Genomic DNA, 13552 nt, shown 5'->3' on the forward strand with positions numbered 1-13552 from the left:
CAATCTGCAATAAAAGTATGCACACAGAAGAAACCAACAGATGTCTGTGCCATCAAGCACAAGCCACCGTACGTCACCTGTACGGTTTGTTTACTCGATTCCGCTGCAGTGTCATAAGGTGTACGTTGCCCAGACAGGTAGATGTCTGAACACAAGGCTCACAGAGCATAATTACGACTGCTCTAGAAAGGATACCGGCCACCTTGCCTTTCATTGTAGGAATTGCAGCTGTGAGCCGAAACTGAAAGAGACGGAAGTGGTGTGCAGGGGAAAGAAGCAAGCTGACCCGTGAAATATAGAAGCAGCCCAGATTTCAAACCGGAAGGAAATGTGTATCAATTTCCCCTCGGTCGCATTATCGGACAAAGAAAGAAGGTGTCTATATTGCTACACGCGTGTGGTATTTGGTTGTTTGAACGAGGCGCGCGGGCGCCTGGACGAAGAAGACGAACTGCTCTGGGCTCTCGAGCTCTCGGCTGATCTGGCCAGCGCTGCAGCTATCTTTTGTAAATATACTTGTAAATAGTCTCCTGTACTTAATTCTTCGTTCGCGTAACATTTTTGGTGGAGCGTGCCGTTCCCCGTCCTCACCACGGAGCTCCGCAGCGGCAGAAATCATCAGTAAAGGGAAACTTGTTGAGGGCTGTGGGTACTTGAAAATTTAGCTTTTGTCTGCCATAATTCGTGCGTGTTCGCGGAACTCGTAATTTTACCTTACGAAAGTTGTAATTTATGATCCTGTCAGTAACAGAGTACAAGCGGTTTCGATGAATGTATTGCAACAGCCGTAGATAATAGATTTGGTCAGCTTGTAGTATGCGGTGTTTTTAACAAACAAGGGTTGTGTACGTAAATTTTGTGGTGGACCGTAATAGCCCTCAACAGCCCGCAAAGCTCTTTTTTGTAGCAGTAGTAGTTTATGGTAGTTTGAAGACGTAGTCGTACCCCATACAAGATTACAATATGATAGTTTTGAAAAGAACAGTGCGTTATACATTGACACCTTTAACCAAACAGGCAAGAGTTTAGAAATCCTAAAAAGCAGACCAACAATTTTACTCAGTTCGGAAGCAAGTTTTGAGATATGTACAGACCAAGAAAGATTTTCATTAAACCACACGCCGGGAAATTTTTGAGAAGAAAGCTGGCTAATTTTTGTGTTATCGTAATAAATCTGTATAGAATAACATTCCACGGTATTGATCGGCTTGAAGAGAATGTAATTTGTTTTATTTATGTTTAAACTAAGCTTATTTGCGTATAACCAATCACGAAGCTTCAGTAAATAAGTGTTAACCATACTTTGGAGGGCAGTTAATGAGCGGGCAGAAAAGAAAAGATTTGTGTCGTCAGCGTACATTACCAGATCTGGAGAATTATGTATATCGGCTAGATCATTAATATATGTAATAAATAATAAAGGCCGCAGTATTGATCCCTGCGGGACAGCATGCATTATTGTTTGTGTATAAGAGGAGATGTTATTTGTTCGTACGTATTGGGTCCTATTACTCAGATAACTTCTCAACAGGTTCAGTGCAATACCGTGAACCCCGTAGTCACAAAGCTTTTTAAGGAGAGTGTCATGATGTACGCAATCAAAGGCCTTGCGGAAATCTAAAAATAGGCCAAGCGTATATTTTTTACATTCAATATTATCTATTATTTTGTCTTTAACAACTAACAGCGCTTGTTCCGTGGACCTATTTTTTATAAACCCATACTGTGAATCAGCAATAACATTGTATTTATGCAGAAAATTAGCAATCCTAGAATTAATAACGCTTTCAAAAATTTTCGATAGAACAGGTAATACCGAAATAGGTCGGTAATTAGACAGTTTATTTATGTCGCCACCTTTATATATTGGCACCACTCGAGCCAGTTTTAATTTGTTCAGGAAAAACACCTGTTGATAAGGTTTATAATGTATGACAAGACATCGCATATAGCGGTGCATACATACTTGAAGGGAATTACTTTTATGTCGTCATATCCAGCAGATACATCGTTCTTTAAAGAAAAGATAAATGTAGCTGCTTCTTGAGGGGTTGTTGGTGCGAGTGCTATAGAATTCAGTAATGGAGTGGTGAGGCTCATAAAACTATCAACCGGAGTTTGCGTAACAATATTTCGTGAACCGACCTTAATGTCATTCAGGGCGTTTGACAGCTCAAGGCCAGTTAATTTACCATTAGCTGTGGTTATTTCACTAAGTTGTGTGCATTTAGTTTTGTTTTTCAACTTATTAACCTCTCGCCAAACTGTACGACTATCATTCTGAATTCGAGAAAAATGGCTTATGTAATAATTAGATTTAGCATTTCTTAAGTCTTTGTTCAGTTTATTTCTAAATTGTTTAAATGGAGAAAGCAGAGCTAGATCTCTGCTATGGAGAAACTCATGATACATTTTATTTTTCTTTCTTATCCTTGCATAAAGTGATTTGTTCATCCAAGGCTTCTTAAACTTCTTGACATTAACTTTTCTCTATTTGTGGGAAAGCTGCGTTATATTGGGTAAAGAAGATATCAATAAATTCAGAATATGCTATATTAACTTCAGATATCTCGTATATAGATTCCCAATTGGTATCTTCGATTAGATTACGAAACTCGTTGAGAGCAACATCATTAAAATCTCTGGTCATATGCGTAACGGTATTTGTTACTCGGTTTAATCTGAGAGGTATAAAACAAAATATCGGCAAATGGTCACTAATATCTAAGGATAATAGTCCGGATTCAGTGTGTGGAACTGAACAAGTAACTCAGCGCAATATAAAAGACAGGCACAAGAAAGAGACAAACAAGGACAAGCGCTTGTCCTTGTTTGTCCCTTTCTTGTGTCTGTCTTTTATATTGCGCTGAGTAGCGCTTGTCCTTGTTTGTCCCTTTCTTGTGTCTGTCTTTTATATTGCGCTGAGTTACTTGTTCAGTTATGCAGAACCAACTAGCCCAATAATGAACTATTCTAGAATACATTTCAGTGTGTGGAAGCTGAACATTTGAGATACTGATATCTAACAAAGTAGCTGTGTTGCAAGTTATTCGAGTAGGCAAAGTAATATAGTTTATACAGGCGTAAGAAGAAATGAGGCTCTGCAATTCCCTTGAATGAGAATCATCTGATAATAGGTCTATGTTTAAATCACCCATTACAATGAAAGGTAGTTTAGTAGAGTCAAGTAAAGTGAGAAGGCTTTCCAAGAACTCAACGAATTGTGATTTGTTACCCTGAGGGGGTCTATACATAGCCACAACAATTATATTCTGTAAGGATATAGTTAAACACTCAACCTTGGGATTTGTGATTGTAACATCGCTAACAACAGAGTGCGAATGACATTTTTTAACATATACCGCAAGGCCACCACCTCTTCCATGGGGCCTTGATAAACCATTGTAAGTATAATCATCGAAGCAACACACGTCTCCATCAGTGCCAAACCATGTTGCAGAAGAAAGCATAACATCAAACTCCACCGACAGCGACCCAAGAAATAAATCAAGATCGTCGCGCTTATTTTTGATGCTACGGATATTTAAATGAAAAGCCGAGAAATATATTTTGCTGGCACTTTTAAAGCTAGAATTAAAATGATCAGTTTTGTATCTAGTACAGGCTGGTGGAAAAAGCATCGTGATAAGTCAGGAATGATGCGCATGCTGCGGAATAATGTTATTATCTAGTCATCTTCGTAAGATCAGCTAGGTCCTGAATCCTAACAGCGTCCATGCGTTCATCTTTCCGCGCGAAAACCTTGACCCCGCTCGTCCGGACAAACTTCCATGCCACTTATTTCTTGCGGGCAATAGCAGCACCAAGCAGCTGTTTGTTAGTCTGCGTAAGATGTTCATTCACATAAACGCTGTCGGTCCCAGATAAGCCGAGCTGGTCATTTGTTAGCTTTTGCTTCCTGGCCTTAGCAAGAAATGCATGCCGCTTATCTCTCCGAACAAAGCGCCTATTGGTCTCGCCTGGCTTGCGTGTTGGGATCCGATGACACGTGTCGATGTCATGACGAGCAACTGGTTCTTAAAGAACGTCACCGATTTTTTGACAATGTCAGCAGGATCCTCGTCTGACTTGATGCCTTTTATTTCCAAGTTATTTAGCCTGGTATACTGCTCCAAATCTTCAACTCGCCGCGTTAAGCGCCTGTTTTCATTTTGCAGGGTTTCATTAATCTTGATCAGTTCGCCAATTTCTTGTAGAAGTGCCTTCACGTCAGCGCCAATTGCCTTTGTTTCGTCACACGTGTCACTACAAAATTTAACACTGTCCTTCACACTACGCAACTCCAATCTCATTTCCCGTTTGAAATATTCAAGAGCCTTCATAAATTCCTTAGCATTACCAGCCATTCTTACAGATTACATGCACACATAGAAAGTTTGGCAGCAGTGCGCAGCAAGGGAACAAGTAACTACTATTTCAACAACACGCAAGTCTCTCCTGCGTAAAACGGGTGGGTGAGCGAACTCGTAGACTGCTTGCGCACCGCTGCCAAACTGAGCTGCTGCTCGTGATGCCGTCCGTTATAAAGGCAGCAGGCACGATCCTCCCACGCTAATTGGTGGGCTGTGTGGGGATGCGTCAAGTAGCTGGGAAGCCGGGCCGTTCAATCAGCGATCTTGACACTGTGCCGAACGAGATAAAATCTCTGTCCGTCTGCACGTGAAGCTACGTTGACGGTGCAGTCAGTCGTCCCTCGGCTCCTTGCTCCTTGGCGAAACGTACAACATTTGCGTAACACGGGTGGGTGAGCGAACTTGTAGACTGCTTGCGCACCGCTGCCAAACTGCTTGATTTCAAGGAGATACCACTTCTGACACCATGTATCAGTCATGACGACTGACAGAATGACGAACGGCGGTTCTTGTCGAGGGAACGAACGCCAGCCATCGTTTATTGTATCGTATATACAGCCACGTTGGGCGAGAAGGTTAGTGTGAAAGGAAGATTGCCGTTGGGAGGGAAAGTTATCACGAAAGCAAAATTCGGCACGTTTGTGCTTTTCCATCGTCACCGGTTATCCGTAATGACTGCGGTGGCTTGACGCTATCCATGGCGTTTCCGAAGTGCTCACTGCCGATGCGATGCTTCAAGGGGATACCACTTCTGACACCATGTATCAGTCATGACGACTGACAGAATGACGAACGCCAGTTCTTGTCGACGGAACGAACGCCAGCAATCGTTTATTGGGCCTCTATTTCACGCTAACCTTCTCGCCCACATACAGCCACGTTGGGCGAGAAGGTTAGTGTGAAAGGAAGATTGCCGTTGGGAGGGAAAGTTATCACGAAAGCAAAATTCGGCACGTTTGTGCTTTTCCATCGTCACCGGTTATCCGTAATGACTGCGGTGGCTTGACGCTATCCATGGCGTTTCCGAAGTGCTCACTGCCGATGCGATGCTTCAAGGGGATACCACTTCTGACACCATGTATCAGTCATGACGACTGACAGAATGACGAACGCCACTTCTTGTCGAGGGAACGAACGCCAGCAATCGTTTATTGGGCCTCTATTTCACACTAACCTTCTCGCCCACATACAGCCACGTTGGGCGAGAAGGTTAGTGTGAAAGGAAGATTGCCATTGGGAGGGAAAGTTATCACGAAAGCAAACGTCGGCACGTTTGTGCTTTTCCATCGTCACCGGTTAGCCGTAATGACTGCGGTGGCTTGACGCTATCGATGGCGTTTCCGAAGTGCTCACTGCCGATGCGTTGCTTCAAGGTGATATCACTTCTGACACCATGTATCAGTCATGACGACTGACAGAATGACGAACGCCACTTCTTGTCGAGGGAACGAACGCCAGCAATCGTTTATTGGGCCTCTATTTCGCACTAACCTTCTCGCCCACATACAGCCACGTTGGGCGAGAAGGTTAATGTGAAAGGAAGCTTGACATTGGGAGGGAGAGTTATCACGAAATAAACGTCGGAACGCTTGTGCTTTTCCATCGTCTCCGGTTATTTATTTATTATTTATTTATTTATTTATTTATTTATTTATTTATTTATTTATTTTACCCTCAGGGCCGAAGCATCACAGAGGGGAGTTGTAAAAAAAACACATTTCTGTGAGAAGATACACTTATACATTGAATACCAATACAAATACAATACTCTAACAAATCAAATCAATACGAATCAACACAAATCATCAAATTATAAAACAATGTAAACTGCCACGATGATACAGCCCCACACAAGAAAACAAGAAGAAACAACGAAAAATAAAATGAGGTAAAGAACTACTTAGTTACTGTTAGTTAAAACATTCTTGAAACGTTGATGGTCTGTAATTTCTGCAGTAGTGGTAGGAAGATGGTTCCACTCCTCACAAGTCCTGGAAAAAAATGAATACTGAAAAGTAGAAGTCCTACAAAAAGGAACGGCTACTTTATGTCGGTGGTCAATGCGGGATGATACATAGTGGGGAGGAAAGATGAAATCGTCGTGTAGTGAACGATGGTGAAATATGCGGTGAAAAAGACACAAGCGATGAATCTTACGGCGAGATGCTAGTGATGGTAGTTCAAGGCTCAATTTCATATTAGTCACACTTGCGGTTCGAACATAATTAGACATAATAAAGCGTGCAGAGTTATTTTGAACCATTTCAAGTGAGTAGATTAGATTGTCATGGAAAGGGTCCCAAGCAGAGGCGGCGTATTCCACCTTCGAACGAATTAGTGTTTTATAAAAGTTGTCGCAGTTTCACCTGAAAGGCGAAGCATCAATTGCGATAGCAAATTTGTAGAGAGCTATACGGAGTAATTATATTAGCTTTATCAGCTGTGTAAACTTGGACATGCAGCAGCACCGGCAACACGCAGAACTATTGTCGACGCCGTCGGCGTTTTGCCCGCGTTCGCTCAAAATGCGTGCGGCGTTGGTGACTGTTGCCGGAGCCTCTGATATAAATAGGCACTTGGTGCCGCAGCTAAACGTCGCCTCCCTTCCCTCCCCCCCCCCCCCCCCCCCCCCCCCCCTCCCCCACGGCCTCTCGCGCGTCGGAAGAAGGCGCGTTTGCTCTACATATATGGTGATTGTAAAGGAGGAAAGAGACGCTTACTTCTGCAGCCCTTAAGCGAGCACGGCGCAGAACGCGCGTTTGTTCTGCGCCGTGCGTTCACTCCCCGTGAAAGCGCGCGCCCCTCGCTCCCTTTCACTTGCACATGCAGCGTTCGGCGCGCGGCGACGATTTCATCTCCATTGACGTCATACGAAACCTCACGGCGATGGCGACGGCGACGGCTACGGCGACGGCGACGCCGACGGCAGAAATCTGCTTTTGAGTGTCCATATAATTGCTATCGCAATCAAAGTAAAAGTTTAAGGGCCTGAGGAGCGCGTGAGAAATTCCGGCGAAGATATGCAAGTGTTTTGTTGGCGCTGGCGATTATGGATTCAATGTGATCATTACAGGTTAGTTTTGAGGATATAATGACGCCGAGATTTCTATATGTCGATACTACTTCCAAAGGAAAGTTATCAAGATGATATGAAACATTTACATTAGTAGATCTAGTTACACGCATAACTTTGCATTTTTTAGTGTTTAATTCCATGCACCAAGTCTTACACCAAGCGGACACAGCATCAAGATCAGACTGTAGAATAGTAGTATCATTTGGGCTTAATATTTTGAAATTTTACACAGTCATCTGCAAACAAATTGATATGGGGAGAGACGCAGGAAGGTAAGTCGTTGATGTAGCTTAGAAAGAGGAGAGGGCCGAGCACCGATCCTTGTGGTACCCCTGAGGAAACAGGACTCGGAGACGAGTCAGTGTTATTAACAGAGACAAACTGGGAACAATTTATTAAAAAACATTCAAGCCATGCAAGCAGTTTGGAATCCAAATTTAGTAACTGTAACTTATATAAAAGGAGACTATGGCATACTTAATCGAAGGCTTTTGAAAAATCCAAAAATATACAGTCGGCTAAAAAAGAACGATCGAGGATGGCATGAAGATGGTGAGTGAAACATACGAGTTGAGTATCGCACGAGAATGTCTTGCGGAAACCATGCTGTGAAGGCGAAAAAAATGAATTCGATTCAAGAAAAGAAACAAGATTTTAAAATAGAATATGCTCGAAAATTTTATATGGAATGCTAGTTGGAGAAATGGGGCGATAATTTAGAGGCGAGTGTTTATTACCAGACTTGTGAAGCGGAACCACCCTCCCGATCTTCCAGTCAGTGGGGAGGGAACTGTTCTCTAGGGACTGTTGAAAAAATTTTGTTAATATAATTGATGAGTAACAGACTGTATTTATAAGAAACATAGGATTAATGGAATCGTACCCAGGTGAGGAGGATGCTTTTAAATTTTTTATAGCTTTGACCACGCCATTGTAGTCAATTATAATGGGAGACATTACTATAGATCCTAAAGGTTTAACATGAGGAAGCATTGTTTGAGTCGTTGTATAAAAGTTGCGGACAAAGACTTCATTTAACACACGGGCACACTGCGCATCAGGTAGAGTATTCCCTGCAGAATCAACAAGACTGACTGCGCTATCACTTTTAGCATGAAACACGTGCCAGAACTTTTTGGGATCGGATGTGAGCATTAAAGGTAACGTGTTGTTTAGAAAATTATCGTTAGCATTCTCTATGGCTGCTATGTACACGGCGGAAGCTTGTTTGTAGGCTGCCCAGCGACCTTTCATCAGTGGACTGTATTGCCGAGCGGTATGTGCGTTTTTTCTTATTCGACAAGCGTTTTATGTAGCGGTTGTACCATGGTGCATCAGCATTTGCAATTATCGTACGAGTAGGTATGTATTTATTTGTTAATTCCTTGACCTTAAATAAAAATAAATCCCAATTTGATTGTACCGTTCGCTCTTCAAAACCATCGAGAAAAACGTCAAGAAAAGTGGAAAGTTCCTGGTTGATTAGTTCGAAATTCGCATTTTTATAGTCTTTGATAATGTTGTTTCTGTTTTTGCATTTTGGACGTGAAATGTTAATGCGAAAGGATAGAATGGAGTGGTCACTTATACCGGGCAGGTGATTGACGTTCAGGGTGTGTTGCTAATACGGGATCAATAATGTTAGCTGTTGATTCTGCGATTCTAGTTGGTTTCGTTATCAATTGTGTTAAAGAAAATACAGCGCACATATCCAAAAAATCTCTTGCGAGTGAAGGAGGATTCAACACAGGTGGCTCACAATCCCATAAGACATTAGGGATGTTAAAATCACCCATTAAGAAAAGCGGTGACCTCGGGAATTGACACACCACAGAATTGATCACGTCGTGTAGTTCGTTAACAAAAATGGAATTGTGAGCAGGGGGGCGGTAACAGACGCCAATGATTATTTTTTGCTTGGGAAATTCAGTGACAACCCAAATGGTTTCCAACTTACTTGGAATGTGAATGCGGTACGATGGGAGTTCTTTCGAGATGGCGAGCAATACACCACCGCCGATCCGCGACTCTCGATCACAGCGATATACAGAAAATTGGTTAACTGACGAAAAAGGTTCTTTTCCATTACTTCTGGCCGAAGCCAGGTTTCTGTCAATACGAGCATGTGTGCATTGCAAGCATCAATAGCATAGTTTAAAAAGGTCACGCTTATTGGACAGACTTCGAACATTAGTAAAGAGTACAGAAGTGCGTAACTGATCCTGCCCACATCTCCTCGCGCACCTCTAGCTTGGCGTACCTTTAGTTGCGTTGGTTTTTGTACGGCGGTTATCAGATGATGCAAATTGCTTACGTTCAGTGACGCTGTCTCTTTCTGAAGTGTACACGTAATGCTTTTTATTCAAGACAAGCGTTTTGTACCTAAGCTGATAGGGATGCGCTACCGATTGATTTTTGGCAAAATCAGCAAGTTTCGAGCGTATACGACGCGTTGCGGGTGAAAAATCTTCGCTCATAGTGATGCCATTTTCCTTTAGCTTTTTACGTGTACTCAAAACTTTTCGTTTAACTTTATAGTTTGAAAACTTCACAGCAATGGGGCGGCACTTGTTGGGGACGAAAGGTCCGATACGATGCGCACGATCGATAGCATTATCGGGCAAATTATCTGCAACACAAAGAAGAGCAGATTTGACACGTGCTTCAGACTGCTCCCTCGATTCAGGAGAGTCAGGTATACCTGGGAAAATTAAGTTGTCGCGACGCGACCTATCTTCTAAGTCGTCTAGACGAGCTTCCAAAGAGTCATGCCGGGCGGTAGCACCTTCCAGTGTATGGCGTACTCCATTAAGTTCTTCAGACATATTGTCGAACGACTTAGTTTTTTCTTCGAGTTCATCCAATCTCTCGTGAATGTTGCCAATCTTCGTTTCGATACTTTTCTGACTGCTTTTTATGGCTTTTATGTCGGCTGACAGCTTGGCCTGACTTTTTGCTGATTGCACAGAACGAGTATGCAGATCTTTCAGTAAATGAAAAGGAACCCGCATTTGTTCTGCGGGATCATCGGGCAAGTCTTCCAAGGAAAGCAATGATGTCGAGCGAGTGTCAGGCCCGGGATTTGTTTCCACATCACCGGAGCATAGTAGCAGAAACATTAACGAAAAACAGTCACAGGCAATTTCACAAAATACTTGTGGGCAAGGGAGCAACAGCAAGTACGGGTTGTCGCTTTTTTTAGCATATCAAGAATATCGTTTACACACCTGCGAAGCGCAAACGGGCCAAGCGTGAGCCATGCTGCCTACGTTGCTCTCTTCCCCACTGAAGTGACGAGCGTGCGGCTAGTAGATAAAGGTAGCCTCAGGGACTGATGCCAGGGTCGATGAGTATTCCCTGCAGATAGCGAGCTGCGGTGCTGGGCAAACATCCCGGATAATACCCGGGAAAGCGTAACATTCTTCGGTGTAGTCCAGGCGTTCCAGAGTTACAGAAACGTTGATTGCCGTCTGAGCAGGAGGCAGGCACAGCATCAGGAAGGATGGCAGGAAAACCTGCGAAGCGCAAACGGGCCAAGCGTTAGCCATGCTGCCTACGTTGCTCTCTTGCCCACTCCAGCATGCGTAGCGACTCCGGTGGCTTGACGCTATCCATGGCGTTTCGGAAGTGCTCACTGCCAATGCGATATTTCAAGGAGATACCACTTCTGGCACCATGTATCAGTCATGACTACTGACAGAATGACGAACGCCAGTTCTTGTCGAGGGAACGAACGCCAGCAATCGTTTATTGTATCGTATATACAGCCATGTTGGGCGAGAAGGTTAGTGTGAAAGGAATATTGCCGTTGGGAGGGAAAGTTATCACGAAATAAACGTCGGCACGCTTGTGCTTTTCCATCGTCTCCGCTTATGTGTAGCGGCTCCGGTGGCTTGACGCTATCCATGGCGTTTCCGAAGTGCTCACTGCCGATGCGATATTTCAAGGAGATACCTCTTCTGACACCATTTATCAGTCATGACGACTGACAGAATGACGAACACCAGTTCTTGTCGAGGGAATGAACGCCATCAATCGCTTATTGTATCGTATTGTCACGTAGTAGTGACGGTAGAGAAAACAGTCGCAAAACTGTGTATGACGAAACTGGTTGTTTATTGGGCGAACCTGTGCCCACAAAAGCAAGCTACACTCAAAGCACAACCATAGAGAAAGGAATTCAACAAGAGGGGACACTCCCGTAGGGCCCAGCGGCCGAATTGACTGCAGCGTGCCAAGCGGTCGGTGTCGATCACTTCCGGTGTCGGTTTTGAGCGCGCGCATTTTGAACGGAAGCTAGCACGCCGGCTGCGCCCCCCACCCCCCTCCCTCCCTTTTTTTTTCTTTTTTTTTCTCTTCGTGCAGAATCGGTTTATTATTTAGTAAAAATGATTGCGAACGATCTCGTAAAGTCCCATCGAATCTGTGCCACGTGCAATTTCACAAAGTAGACGCACTCCCTTTTGTGCAATGAGGAAATATTTATTTTGCTCTATATAAAAGCTCGTTCCGCGCTTTTTGTGCGTTCATCCAACGTTGTGACACCAGCAGATAAGGCAGTAGTTCCTGTATGAAGCTCCACCGGACGGCACCAGCTGAAAAATACAGTAAATTACAAGCATGTTACATTTGCAAGCAAGTAACAGCATGTTACAAGCATGAGTCATTTTGGTATTTAGACATAGGAATACTGCGTGTAGAGGCGAAACGTGCGAAAGCGGTGAATGGGCGGCATTACAAACAAAAGCAATTCGCTTTTACATACATGGCGTAGAAAATACCCGACTCATCCCAAACATATATGAAAACATCTGATTTCCAAGCGTTCCCCCATTTCCGGGAATTATTTCCTGCACTTTGGCAGCACAAATACACGAGCGACTTCGCGTTTCCAAAACTTGGCCTCGGGCGACGCGACGGTACGCTACATACATAGAGACGGACGCAACAGGCTCTCAAGACAAATGCGTGGGTGCAATGCCCTTTTTCAGTCCTTTAGAAGACGTAATTTTCGAATTACAAGTTTCTGATATGTTCGTCGTTCGCGCATTCTGCCGGCGCCAGCAGTACACACCATGTTATCACTCTTGGCAATCGCCCATCGCGTTTTCAACAGGCGTGAGTACCGAAAGAAGGTATATATGTTGTTGCGGAGCTATAAAAAACGTCACAGACTTGTCCCTCTAAGATTCATTACACGCCAAACTTTAACACCACTGCCGAGCTGCTTATCGCTAACTGCGTCACAGCGCGCTGTGCGGCCAGCGTGCCTCAAAAGTACCCCAGAAAGTAACGGAATTACTTTTCAGTAATGTCTGGCGTCAGAGAAAGCGGCACAAACTTCCCCTAGCAAGATGAACTAGACTACACACCACCGCTGAGTTCTCGCTAACTGCGACACGGCGCCCTGTGCGGCCAGTGTGGCTCAAAAACCGAAATAAGTTACAATAGTCCCATAGGAAGCGTCGGAAACATGTCTCAGCACGATTCATTAACTCAAATTAACTGCGCCAGGATGGCCGAGCTGTTTTTCGCTAACTGCGAAAAGTCTTAAGTCTCGGTCCCGTGCCGTAAGCCTAATTGCGTCGTAGACTGTGAAACAAGATTTCTCACCTTGCCGTATTCCAATAGTGCAGTGGTGTCTTGTTCCAGTGCAGAAGGAACGCAAGAATACGCCGAGAGCCCAATAAACCAGGTTACATTTAAAAAAGAAAAAAAGGAGACAGACGGGTCGCCGCGCGCGATCGCTCAAACGCGCGCGCAGCCATCCTCGCTGGCTTCGGGGGAGTGTCTGGCGGATGACGCATGTATCTGGCGCGTCACTGACCTGTGGCTAGGTAAGGCAAGGAAAATAAGTCGCAAAGCTTAAGTTCATTTATACGCAAAACGTTTTAGTTTTCGCGGCAAAGAATTAAAAAAATAAATAAATGCCTGTTAACTTAAGTTCACTTTCTTTTTTTTTTCGACGCTCGCGGCAGCTAACGTTCGGTGTCAAAAGTATAGCGTGACGTAGGGTGACGTGTTTCCTGTTGCCAGTTTTTGCCGAGTGTCCCCTCTCGTTGAATTTCTTTCTCTATGGCACGATAGCGGCGAACACAGTCGG

At 44.0% G+C, this 13552-nt stretch overlaps 1 pseudogene; it reads right to left on the reverse strand.

Moving 5' to 3' along the window:
* Positions 1–9695: 9695 nt before the first annotated feature.
* LOC119459388 (uncharacterized) lies at positions 9696–10709 on the reverse strand (annotated as a pseudogene).
* Between the last annotated feature and the right edge of the window lie 2843 nt (positions 10710–13552).

Source organism: Dermacentor silvarum, chromosome 7, assembly GCF_013339745.2.
Source record: "Dermacentor silvarum isolate Dsil-2018 chromosome 7, BIME_Dsil_1.4, whole genome shotgun sequence".
Classification (NCBI taxonomy): Eukaryota; Metazoa; Arthropoda; class Arachnida; order Ixodida; family Ixodidae; genus Dermacentor; species Dermacentor silvarum.